Raw genomic sequence first — 531 nt, 5'->3', positions numbered from 1 at the left:
CCCCCCCCCCCCCCCAAAATAAAAAATTAATGTCGTTCAAAACCTGTATGACTGCTTTTCATTTACACAAAATATGATATTTTGAAGAATGATTTAACGGTTTTAACCGTTTTAACTTTTAAGAACAACACTGGATCTCACTGACTTACATTATATGGACACAATGAACATGGACAGATTTTGTGTTTTGCAGAAGAAAGTCCTACAGGTTTGAATAAATGACTAAATGTTATATACCTTTAAATACATGCAATGCATTAAATCAAACCCTCTCCCCTATGGCAGAATCACACGAGACTATTTGCCCATCAGCAAGCACAGGGCATAAAGACAAACCCCACATTGTTTACTGACTAGATACACTAGAACCTTTCACCCTTCAACTATTCAGTCCACAAATAGTCTTTACAACAAGCTGTTGGATCCAACTCGGGTTACCCTGAAAGCCCCATGCTGAGGATTGCTCACTGTCCACCCTGCCATATCACCTGCTCTAGCCTGTCTTGCCCCATTTATTCAAAGCAATGAAGC

This window comes from Sinocyclocheilus anshuiensis, unplaced genomic scaffold (assembly GCF_001515605.1).
Source record: "Sinocyclocheilus anshuiensis isolate Anshui unplaced genomic scaffold, SAMN03320099.WGS_v1.1 scaffold1403, whole genome shotgun sequence".
Classification (NCBI taxonomy): Eukaryota; Metazoa; Chordata; class Actinopteri; order Cypriniformes; family Cyprinidae; genus Sinocyclocheilus; species Sinocyclocheilus anshuiensis.
The sequence above is the reverse complement of the archived record's forward strand: the minus strand, read 5'-3'. Positions refer to the sequence as shown.